At 49.3% G+C, this 12,488-nt stretch overlaps 1 protein-coding gene across 1 annotated transcript in view; it reads left to right on the forward strand.

The window, feature by feature from the left end:
• Positions 1-12,488, forward strand: part of GALNT17 (polypeptide N-acetylgalactosaminyltransferase 17) — a 197,057-nt gene that overhangs the window by 117,789 nt on the left and 66,780 nt on the right. The window lies entirely within an intron of this gene.

Consider the following 12,488-nt stretch of genomic DNA (forward strand, 5'->3'; position numbering starts at 1 on the left):
ATATAGGATGTTCTAAAATCTTCTCAGGAAAATTCTCCAGCTTGCGCAAATCTCAACACTCTTCTTTTTGTACAGGAGGAAAAATAATTTCCCCTCTACCCTTCTAGGTTCTCAGCTGAGAACCGCCCCCCCCGCCGCCCCATAATAAAAAGACAGATTAATAGGAGAAAAACAAACATCTGTTTAATAACCTGTATGCCTTGGGTGTTCATGGAGATACCCAAGAACACTGAGTAATTCCCAGAAATGGCCAGAGCCATCACCTGAAATACCATCTCCAGCTAAAGACAAAAGAAGGTATTGGGGAGCAGGGAGGCCTGTTGATGGAAGGTGAACAAGAAAAGCACAGTAGACAAAGGTAAGGTTTGTTAGTAGATTTAAGCTGGTGTCTTCTCCATTGGGGAGAGTTTATAGAGATTTAGGGTCATCCTTTTCTTCCTGGTGCAGAGAGGGAGACACCCTTACAAATGGAGATTTCCTTTCTGAATGTAAACTTCTCTTTCAAAAGAGTTACTTTTAGATTTTTCAGAGCTTCTCCTAAGTCTGCTGTTTCTTAAAAATAACCAGCTCAAGATAATTCTGTGCCAAAGAGGCGTATTTTGGGGTGGCGCATCCTGCTGCCCTTCACTTCCTTTTATAGAACAACACGTGTGTCGAGAGCCTGATGCCATTTTCAAGTGTACGGCCCAAAGCATTTATCACATTTGTTCTTACATCAGCTCTGGAAGCTGCAGCAGGACTGTTACCCCCTTTAACAGATGAGAAAGAGGCTCATCCATCTTCCAAGTCTTTCCCTCCCCTGAGGCCCTTATCTATCCTTCTCCAAGTTCCCTTCCGGCCACTCGCCAGGTAGGTACCAAGTTGCTCCACGTGGCATCTGGATTTTCCTCTAGGGCTCCTGTTCTAGAACAGAATTCAGCAAAATTTTTCTGTAAAGGGAGAAATAGTCAATATTTTTAAGCTTTAGGATCCAACACACACTAAATCAAAGCTATTACGTAGGTAATTTTGAACAAGAGTGAAAACCAACTTCCTCAAATATTTTACTGGTGAAATTCAAAATATAATAATAGCGAGTTCAATTTTTTGGAGTCCGGGTCTGCTAATGAGGAACACTGAATTTTTGCTGGGGGAGGAGGGTAGCATTTTGCTTCACTGAGATTCAAAGCAAGTGCTTCCATCTTCAAATGGATTATAAATGTTCGTCTGTGAAAAATGTTCTTAGCTCTCTGTCTGGACAGAAACAGCCAGAACCTTGCTCTGGACCTTTCTTCTTTTTCTCTTCCCCAAACATTCACTGAATCTATGTTTCATCTCACAAGATAGCGTATGTCATATATATATATATATATATATGTGCCGTATATATCGATGGCTGATAACCACTTAATGTGTTACCACTTCTTCTGAAACTTGATGCTTTTACAAAAATAGCCTTCAAAGGATACTTTGCAAATCGGTTTCTCAAAGCCTAAAGAAACTATGATTAGCAAAGAGCAAAAGTGTTATGCTGAGAAAATTATTTATAGGAGACATCTTGCTGCAGAGTTCTGTTAGGGTCTTTGTTTTAATAAATCCAGCCCAGGCGAATCAGTGAGCCAAGGAAAGGCGTTTGGGACCGGCAACTTCAATCCCCACTGACACTTTCTGCATCTGTGAAAAATCGCACTGCAGAGAGATGCGCACTGCCTTTATCCTTCACAAGGAAAGGCTCTTAATACCCAGACAGTTCACTTCCCAATCTGGAGGAAGTTGTTTCAGCGTGAATTATCTCTTCAGCAACAAAAGGGAACGTGTTACCTCTATTTAACGGGCGAAGCACTGGCCTTTGGGCCCTATTTTCTGGTGGGATATTTGTGTGCTGGATCCAGCATTTGATTTTTTAGAAAGGCAGCGGTACTTACCCTTTAGGTATTTATATGTATAGCAGAGGCAAATGGAGCTCTGAGTATTAAATTACTGTACTGTACCAGTTGAGAATTCTATGAGAGCCAGCCAACTCCTTCCCCCAAATTGTATTTTTACTGTTCAGTGGCTGCAAGTTCCCAGGGATCTTCAAAGCAGGACCACTTATTTTACCCAGTGCGAGAGCTCTTAGCTGCTGCCGGTGTTCAGTGATCTCATCTGGGAGGCAGCAGGATACCTAGGACGCTGTGGGATCAGACATCACCAGGTTGCTCCTAGCTCCGAACTTACAGCATGTGTCTGCCCTTGGACAGATCACTTAACCTCTAGCCTCAGTTTCCTTGGCTGGAAAGTGGGGCTAATAACTACCAAGTAGAGCTGCTTTGAGGATTAGGTGTAAGTATGAATTATACTCCTGTAGCGCCGGATACATCTGCAACAGGGCACTGCTGGCCTGGGTGATGCAGTGCCTGCTGAGTTCTCCTCTCCCGTCCCTGCCCTGTCTTTTGGTCACTTTAGCAAACCAGTGTCTGTGCCAGAAGGTGACTGAGGAGGGTGACATCCACATCAGGAACTTGTGTTTATTAGGAAATGGTGTAAAAGAACTCATGGTGTGTGATGTTATAATAAAATGCACTGAAATCAGTGCATTTTTGATTAACCAAGCTACTTATTGCCGAAAAACGTGATGGGACCCCCAAAATACCCAGTGCTGGCTGGGCTCTGAGAACGGGATTTGCAGAAATTCACGCAAAGACAGCTCCAGGGATGGCAATGAGTTGTCTATGTTTTTCCTACAAATGGGGCCTTGGTGTTAGAAGATTCTCAGCTAACAGGCCTGGAAATTAGCTGAGGCAGAGCTGGGACCAAGGAAAATGGCAGGGGTTGAGTCTGAGGACAAAGAAAGGCAGCTTGGCCCAAAGAAAAGAGAAGAGAGAAAACAGGGTAAGCTCCGGACCCCTGATTCCTGAACCATCAGCCAGACATGCCTTTGGAGATGTGGCCACTGGGCTGGCAGTGGTGGGGGGCAGTTGGGAGCTCCAAGAGCGGCAGGAGGTAAGAGGTGGGCAGGGCAAAGCAAGGGGCAGGCAGACACTCCAGCCCCTGTAGCCACCGTGGTGACCTAGACAGCCAGCCACGCTGTGACACGCACACACCCCGGTGCCCCGGTAAGAGCCGTCGCTGAAAAGGGGAGGAGGGAAGACCCTTCCCGATGGGGGCTTTGTTCTGAAGACAGCTCATCACCGTGTCCACACGCCACAGATCCACAGTCTCCGTTTCTAGCTCCTTCTTTCCCCTGCACCCCTGGAGTCTGCTCTTTCCACTCCAACAGCCTTGCTGACGCATATAGATGCAGACATATAGATACATAGCTATAACTCCAGAGCTTCAACCAGAAACCGTTTTTACTGAGGAACACCAAGAACTAATGCTTGCTTTACTTCTCCACTAGGACGATCTCTTAGTGTGTTTTTATCTCCTCAAGTGCTTGGTACATAGTCTAACAAAGGCATCCTCCATTGCCTGGTAATGCTTGTTGACCAGATGAACAAGTGCACAAAGGAGCAGCCACACTTGAGCCCTACTCAGAGCCCTTCTGTGCAGTGCGGATAAGGCATTGAGTTGAACAAGTGCCAGGAGCAGCAAGGAGGTGGGACCTCACACGTTTTCTCCTGGACCCCACAGGCAGAGGCACAGACTCACCCTGACCTCAGGGCTGAGAGGAGGTGACCTCTGGACGGGCTGGGCCACCTTGGGGGCTAAGCGTCCTTCACCCGTCACTGCAAGTTGGACAGGCATTTCTCTTGGGCCACTGTGACTGCCCCACTCTCTTCCCTGGGGTGTTTTCATACACCCACCCCTGATACCGACCTCAGACTTCACACCTTTATACCATGTTGTGTACTAGACTTCCTTATTTCTCTTTCCTCCTAGAACTCAGGCTTCTTTCGCTGCCTGTCTCGTTCTAGACCCAAAATATTTCCTGGAGTGACACCATTTGCCGGGATACTCCCTCACCAGCTTCTCCCCGCTGTTCCCCTCCCCCTCAGTCCTTCATCCCTCTGCTTTTCTTTAAAGTTCTTGATAACACCTCACACGTGTTGAGTACGTTGTCCTGCACAGAGACCATGCGTTTTCATCACCTCATCAGATTCTAACCACGTGCTGTTAGGTGTCCAGGGCAGAGTCTCATGCCCGGTTTACTGATGAGACTGTCACAGATGGTTGGACACAACCCAGCAGGACGTTTAGATTAATATGCTTTCCCTGAGCCCTGGGGCCGTGTGTCCCCACCCATCCTAGAGTGAGCACCTTGGTGCTTGCGCCATTTATCCCAGATTGTGAAAATGTGGTGTTTGGGCTAAAACTGGAAGCGTCTTGGGATGGTTATCTCCAGAGTGCTAGAAAATCTGTCTCCACGAATAGAAGATAAGGATGGAGGTAGAACCACCCCTGCAGTCTCCTGCCCTCTGTTTACCGGCACCTGGAAAATTTGGGTTCCCATTTATAATGTAATGTGACAATCAAAGGAAGCTTAAGGATTATTATCACCAGTTCCACATTTTTTTATTGTGGTAAAATACATATACAATTTACCATTTTACATGTATAACTCAGTGGCATTTAGTACATTCATAATATTTTGCAACCATCACCACTATTTACTTCCAGAATATTTTCATCCAAATGGGAACCCTGTACCCATTAAACAGTCACTCTCTACTGTCCCCTCCCCACTGCCCCTGGCAACCACCAATCTGCTTTCTATCTCTATGGATTTCCCTGTTCTAGACGTTTCATGTAAAGGGAATCCTATAATATATGACCTTCTTTCTTCTGTTACTTAACATGTTGTTTTCAAGGTTCACCCATGTTACAGCATGTCTCAGAACTGTAATCCATTGTACAGGTGGACCATATACATTTTGTTTATCCATGCATCCATTGATGGACATTTGGGCTCAGCCTTTTGGCTACTGTGAAAGATGCTACTGTGAACGTGCATGTACAAGTTGTTGTTGGAATACCCTTTTCAGTTATTTTTGAGCGTATACCTAGGAATGTAGCTGGAGCAGAGAGGGCAAGAAGAAACTCAGAAACACAGACTGTCCAGATGGAGCCTTGGAGGCTGTTGTGAGACCCTGACTTTTACTCTGAAGGACATGGGGAATCATGGGAGGGTTTCCAGCAGGCACATAGCCTGATCTGACTTGTGTTTCAATAGATCATTGAGAGTTGGCTGCCAGAGGGCGGGGTGAAAGCCAGTTGGGAGCCCTGGTGGTAATCCAGGCAATATGATGGTGATGGCTCAGATTACATGGTGGCAGTGAAGATGGTGAGAGGTCCTCAGATCCCAGATGTCTTTTGAAGGTAGAGCCATAAGAATTTCTGACCGGTTGGCGCCAAAGCCAACACCAAGGTTTTTTACCCCAACATTTGGAAGAATGGAGTTGACATTACCTAAGATAGAAAAGATAGGTGAGATGGGTTTGAGTGGAAGGAAGGTTAACGATGCCTTTCCAACTGTGTCTGAGGGATCCCTTAGACGTAATGAACCATTGAGTAGGCAATTGGATGTACCAGTCTGCAGTTCAGAGGAAAGATTCAGACTGGAGTGTAAATTTGGAAACTATTAGAATATAAATGCTATTGAAACCCGAGAAAGCAAACATGATCACCAAGGAATGAATGCAGATGGAGAAGAAAAGAGATCCAAGGGCTCTGCCCTGGAGTCCTTCTACCCTGAACATCAGAAAGCAAAGGCAGAGTCAAGAAGGAAAATTGAAAGGGGCGTCCAGGAAGACAGCCGGGCACGGAGAGCCTGCCTCCAGGGAAAGGGAATGATCTGCTGTATCAGATGCAGCTAGGAGGGCACACGTGACGAGGACTGAGAATTGACCATTGGATTCAGGATGAGTTTTCTCTGACCTTGACAAATGCACTTGCCGTGGAGCGGTGAGGGTGAGAGCCTGGTTGAGTGGCGTAGAAGAGAACTGCGGAGAAAATTGGAGACATCAGGCGTACACAGCTCTTTAAGTTAATTAATTAATTTATTTATTTTTGGCTGCATTGGGTCTTTGTTGCTGTGTGCAGGCTTTCTCTAGTTGGGGCTACTCTTCGTTGCGGTGCGCGGGCTTCTCATTGCCGTGGCTTCTCTTGTTGTGGAGCATGGGCTGTAGGTGCTCAGGCTTCAGTAGTTGTGGCACGTGGGCTCAGTAGTTGTGGCGCACGGGCTCAGTAGTTTTGGCACGTGGACTCAGTAGTTGTGGCTTGTCAGCTCTAGAGCGCAGGTTCAGTAGTTGTGGCACATGGGCTTAGTTGCTCCGCGGCATGTAGGATCTTCCCGAACCAGGGCTCAAACCTGTGTCCCCTGCACCGGCAGGCGGATTCTTAACCACTGCGCCACCAGGGAGGCCCTTACACAGCTCTTTAAAGGGGCTTTGCTGTAAGGGGGAGCAAAAAATGAGGAGAGGCAGCTGTAAGGGAAGTGGGTCAAGAGGGGAATTGTAGACTGTGAGCTGCTAGGAATGAGCCTGCCCAGGACGGAAGGTGATAACGTACAGTGTTGTTCTAACACGTACTCAGGGTTTTTAAATTCAGATATGGTGAGGACAACAGATTATTGCCATTAAAAAGATAGTTTGTTACCCACAGTTTCCAAGAGAAGGAGGCCTGCCATGCCACACAGGGCCATCCGGGGAAGCACCTGGGGCAGTTAAGAGGAGAAGAAGTGAGGAGAAGGCAAGGGCCCAAGTCTTTACTGTGGTTTCTTCCAGAAGAAATGGGCGAGGCAGCATAAGCAGCTGGTCTGGCTGAGGATCGGCTACTTGGAACATTTTGGGGTGTAGGGGGCTGTCTCCAGTTATCTGGTTCCTGGTCCTGGGATGATCATGGTAGAGAGCTGTTGCTTCCTGGAGTGTAAAGACCAGGTAGAGGAGGTGACTGGGAGTGTGGGCTCTGGGCTGGTTAGTTTGCATAGGAGAGGCATCCTCTCCAGCTGGTTTTTTGCTGTCTCTAAGAATTGGCGAGTCCTGGGAGGGGCAGTCTCTCCCCAGTCAACAAGGCCCCAAGTGCCAAAGCATCAAGAATACAGAAAATAAGAATAGATATTTAATACAGGTGTATTTAGGGGAGGGGGGATGGCTGAAGTGAGGTCCTTGAGCAGCAAGAGAGGATGGGTGGAGAGGTTGGCCTCAGCTAAGAGCATGGACAGTTCAGTTACAGCAAAAGGGAGGCAGGTGGGTGACGGGGCCCACTAAGTGGGTGGACAAGGGAGGTGGGGACTTTCGTTTGCTGCTTTCTTAGGGAAGTGGGAAGGAACGTGGCTGCTTGAGAGGGAGGAGGTCATGTGGGAGGTTTGCGGAGGAAGGAGAAGCTGTGGCAGAGTCTCCTAGGAGAGTCAGGCTGGAGTGACTCGGGCCCCGGAGCAGGACTGTAGGACACCGCTGAGGACCCACTGGACACACACAGCCCTGAATTTAACGGAGAGTTGCATTTATCAGCATCAGGGTTCTGCCAACAAAGCAAAGTGGGAGTGGGGAAGCCAGGGCGCTCTTACAATAAGCAACCATGGCTTTGAGCTTGGGGGGTGGGAAAAACACAAGAGGAGGGGTTCCACTGTCAAGGTGGCAGTGCCAGTGGACTGCAGGTCCCAGTGGGGTGGATCCGATGAACTTGAGGAGGTGAACTCGAACGATAGGGGCTGGATGAGAGAGTTGAGAGCTTATGGCCAGAGAGCACAGATGAGTTTATTGTTTTCTTATTTTTGTCAAGGTATATTTTCTGTAAGACATATATCTTTGTTTTTTGCAACAGAAAAGATAAATATGTTTTGAGAGGTGGGTAGGATTTGGGCAGACGGAGGTGGTCCTGTGGAGGACATTTCTGAAGAAGGACGTCCAGGCATAAGTTGGGACACGTTTCCCGAACAATGAATTGCCCAGTGTGGTCAAGCCATGGGCAGGCATGCTAAGGAAGAACTTCACTTAACTCAGGAGAGAGTAGGGAGCCAGTGAAGGGTTTTGAGGGTGGACACATCTAGAACACAGGTGGGTCCTTTGTCACCAACCAGGAGAGGAAGCAGTGACATTGACAAAGCTCTGCATATCTGGGTGGAAATTCCTGGGCCTGCCGCCCTGTCCTCCCCCGTCTCTCCCTCCCTTTCTCCTCTCTCTCTCAGCTGGAACCGTCGTGTATGTTGCCTACATTCTCTGGAACAGCAACAATAAAAGCGATTATTTTTAATTTCCGTTCTTCTCCTCCGTAATGGAGCTATTAGACTTTGGCAGATCCCTTAATATGATTATCCTTTTTGAATGATTTCGAACTGAAATGTTTGTGCTGATGGTGGTAATCGCAGTGGAGTTTGAAGAACGAGGCTGTAGGCTCACGCTCCAGGAGCTCATGACCCCGAAGTGCCATCAACTGTGGTTTGATGGGCAGGTGAGGATGAAACCTTGGAGGGGAAGTGGGGCCCCGGTGGGCTCTTGGTTCTGCCTGTAAGGACGGGTCTGGCTAACCATGCCACCAGTGCAGTGGGTCCCAGATAGGGCCAGGTGGAGGCTTTCTGTTGGAGACCTGCTTCTCCCGAGCAGTGAGGACAGCTGTCCATCATCAGTCCAGAATTCAGAGCAGTCATCCACTGAGCTCACCGGCAACACTCGCTGGCCCAGCCGTGGGTGAGGATACGCCTTTTAATTATTTAGTCTCCACATCGACCAGGGATACATCAGTCACCTGCTTGAACCTTGTGCCGCTCCCAGCACAGTGGGGCAGCCTCGGAGCCCTGCTGTTTGCAAGACTGGGTTCTTGGCTTAGCAGGGAAGCCGTCTCCTCGGGGCTGGTCTCCCAGGCTGCTTCCAGCCCCTCCTCTGCACCATCCCTGTCAAGCTTGGCCTCATTAGAGTGCCAAGATGGGTACCAGCGCCCAGGCACCCTCTTGACACTGTGGCAGGTGTTTGACCGTGGCCTTTAGGGAACCTTTCCACATGCCACCAACAGCAGTAATGATCACATGCTCATTCCACGTCTTCGTTGCGTGAGGACCAGCCTCCTGCCCTTCATCTTTGGGTTCTGACAGCCCGCCAGGATGCAGACAGCAGCCTGCTTGTCTGTGACCTCTTTGTGGGGCCTCGTGACAGCTGGGTGGCTGCTGTGGCCTAACTTCGATGAGGAGGCACTAGGGGACCTCACCGTCCTGTCGTGGGGAATCCCAGGGCTTCTGCTGTGGGACCTGCTGGAATACGCTGAATACAGCTGTGAGCAGCAGGTAGAGGACCCAGGGTGACTCATACTGTGAATCCATCTCTCCTCGCCACCGCAACCAAACGATATCATCCGGATAAAGCCAGTTACATGAAGCGATCAGGCTGCGTGATGGCGAAAGATGTTTCCTAAAGGGCGATCTGAGAGGTATCGGGAAGGAAGAAGCGGGCTGTGTCCTTGACAGTGAAAGTCCTGTGCCTTGAATCCTTCCCTCCTTCTCTCCCTCTCCTTCCCTCCTTCTTTGTTCATCCCTCCCTCCCCTAGCGACCGCACACTGTCCTGCTACCCTTGGCTTCTGGTTCAGGTCAGCTAGTTTGTCCCTGGGGCATCACGGGGCCCTTCCCCACCAGGGGCGGTCACCAGATCTGTTACACTCATTCATTCATTCAACAGTATCTAGCTCTGTGTCAGCAAGGCACTCACTCCTGGGAATACAACGAGAAATTAGGGGGATAACTTCTCTGCTCTTGGAGACCTGGCAGTTCAAGAGGGAGATGGCTCCACAGGCTGCTTCTGCTGGTACAAACACAGATTCCTAAGTCCTGTCTCTGTAAGTCTGGTTCCATGGTCTGGGCTGCGCCCAGGAATCTGCATTTTCTAAGGAGCCCTCCGGGTGATGCTGATGTAGGTGGATCCTGAACCAATCTCAGAGAAACATGCTTTTCAGCCATGGGGCTGTGCCCAGAGCCACCCCTTCGAGAGTGTTTGTTGACTGCTGTGCCCTGTGATTCTAACTGCCCTGCTTGCCCTCGAGGGGTTAGAAAGCACAGCGTCTTAGAGCAGGATCTTAATTACGCATGCGTGTTAGCATTGGGAATTTTCAGACCTTGAGTTTAGGGGTTGGAGAGACTGTTCTAACTTCTCAGAATTTCTTGATGTGCTCAGCAATGGCTCTCTAGAATAAACTGAGGTGACACCAGCACTGGCTCCCGTTTCCCCTTCTCTGCAGACTCCTGCCCTCCCAGGACCACATGTCCCGTCTCCAAGCACACATGTCACTGGCATTTCTCCATCACTCGAGTGACCCTGGCTTGTAACTCTCCCAGAGTGAATCTTCCCTGAAGTTTGCCTCTTCTGGCTGTGTGATAAAACATGCACCCTCCCCCGGATCATAAGGAGAGGGTGGGGGAGATGGCACGTGTCATAAGAACAGAAACCTGTCTAATACTCACGGGTTAAGTCAAGGAGGACAGATCAGGCTTCCCTGGTGGCACAGTGGTTGGGAATCTGCCTACCAATGCAGGGGACACGGGTTCGAGGCCTGGTCCAGGAGGGTCCCACACGCCCCGGAGCAACTGGGTCCATGTGCCACAACTACTGAGCCTGCGCTCTGGAGCCCGTGAGCCACAACTGCTGAGCCTGCTGTGCCACAACTACTGAAGCCCGCGTGCCTGGAGCCCATGCTCTGCAACAAGAGAAACCACCTCAATGAGAAGCCCGCGCACCCCAACGAAGGGTAGCCCCCGCTCGCCGCAACTAGAGAAAGCCCGCACACAGCAATGAAGACCCAACACAGCCAAAAATAAATAAGATTAAAATAAATAAATAAATAAAAGGACAGATCGCAAACACCCAGGGGGCTCGCACATGACCCAGGGGCAGAGAGCGGAGCCAGGCCTGTCAGCAGATGGGCAGCCGAAGACACCAGGCCACCCCCCATCCCGTGGTCTCACACCTCCACAGTGCATCTGCCTCCCTCTGCTCAGCCATCCTTGTACAGGGACCACCGGAGCTGCCCCCAGATGGCAGCCTGAGCCCTACAGATGGATGAGACCATCTAGTTCTAGCTCCCAGCACTGCCTCGATCCCAAGTTTCGGGAGAAACATAATCTGATTGACCCCGTTCGGGATCTGTGCTCACGCCTGGTTCCGTTCACTGAGATAAGAGTTGGGTTCACATCGTGCTTTTGCAAGCAAGGGGTCAGCTGCTTCTCTCAGAGGGACCAGAGGCTGCAGGAAATGACTGACGGTGAAGTGGCTGCCGTCCTGGCGTAACTGGTACAGCTGCCCCAGTAGAGGGCAGTGTCCTGTGTCCATAGTTGTGATTGGTGTGAGCTTCCTGGAGAAACGCGGAGGGCAGTGGAGCCTTATTTATTGAGCCCCTGCTCTCTGCACTGAGCTCATTGCATATCTTTTCACAGCGATACTCCACAGAGACTTAACTGGGATCCAGGAGGGCCCATTAACTTCACACAAGTACACTTTCCCATGGCAGCACCCATGTTCATCAAACTAGGTCCGTTCAACTCTGAACACTCACCTTTCCAGTGAGTCCCACTGCTGCCGTGCCACGTGGGCACCGAGAGGAGTCAAAAATCTGGACGTTAAGGTCAAAGTCAAGCTCGAGATCTGGAGGAGCGGACGAGGATCTAACATTGAGGTCTACAGTTCAGCTCAGGAGCCTCCCACCGGAGAGCTTCCCGGCGGCCCCAGTGGAGTTTCACGGGGCCTCCCGTATGAGACGTCTGTTTCGCCCAGGAAAGCATCTGAATGGCATTTCTGGCGTTTGGCAGTCTGGGGGTTTGCCGGCTCCTTCACGAAGCCATTTCTGAAGAGTGCAGTGAAGCAGAAAGGCTAAAAAGGGCTTTGCAGTTGGCTGGGTCCTGACCTCTACTCTGATTCATGCCAGGTCGCGAGCTCTCCGCGGGCTTCAGCTGGAGAGGTCCTACCTCCTTCACACGACCATGGATGTTTTTAAGTGAGAGAGTGTGTGAAATGTGCTTTGCCTTTATGCTTGAGATGTAGTAATGACTCGATAAATGGCTGCGATCATCATAGTAATAATAATAACTTAGTTGCTTGAACGCAGGAAGTATGTCGTGTGTTTCTTTACCCCCTACGGCACCAGTAAAATGCCTTAGAGGCGGCTTCTTCTCCTCCCCCTCCTTCAAGTGAGATACAATTGGCACATAACACTGTGTAAGTTTAAAGTACACAGCATGTTGACTTGATCTCTGTATTGCAATAAGATAACCACCGTAGCATTAGCTAACGCCCCTAACAGGTCACATAATTATCGTTTCTTTTTGTGATGAGAATATTTAAGATCTACTCTCTTGGCAACTTTGAAGTATATAAATACAGTATTTTAAAAAATATTTTATTTATTTAGGCTGCATGGGGTCATAGTTGTGGCACAGAGGATCTTTTAGTTGCGGCATGGAGGCTCTTAGTTGTGGCAGGTATGTGGGATCTAGTTCCCCAAACTCAGGCCCCCTGCATTGGGAGTGCGGAGGCTTACCCACTGGACCACCAGGGAAGTCCAGTATTCTTTTTACTTTTTAAAATTAATTTATTTATTAATTTATTTATTTTTG

Source organism: Delphinapterus leucas, chromosome 15 (assembly GCF_059928025.1).
Source record: "Delphinapterus leucas isolate spDelLeu-1000000601 "Yukka" chromosome 15, BTC_Dleu_Yukka2, whole genome shotgun sequence".
Taxonomy (NCBI): Eukaryota; Metazoa; Chordata; class Mammalia; order Artiodactyla; family Monodontidae; genus Delphinapterus; species Delphinapterus leucas.